Genomic DNA, 223 nt, shown 5'->3' on the forward strand with positions numbered 1-223 from the left:
CATATTGGTAGTATCCAGGGATCGCCCGTCGGCGCTGCCGGTGCTGAAGCTTGTTTTCTTGGGAGCCGTTGGTGCTAATGGCCAAAATTTGCGACTTTCATTTTTGTTCAATTTAACTTCAAATTTTCCTTCAATACCAATATTTTACTTAATTTATAATAAATGCAATTGTGTAGGATTATTATCAATTATCAAACAAAGTAGTAATACATAAACATATATG

This window comes from Phalaenopsis equestris, unplaced genomic scaffold (genome assembly GCF_001263595.1).
Source record: "Phalaenopsis equestris unplaced genomic scaffold, ASM126359v1 Scaffold000961, whole genome shotgun sequence".
Lineage (NCBI taxonomy): Eukaryota > Viridiplantae > Streptophyta > Magnoliopsida > Asparagales > Orchidaceae > Phalaenopsis > Phalaenopsis equestris.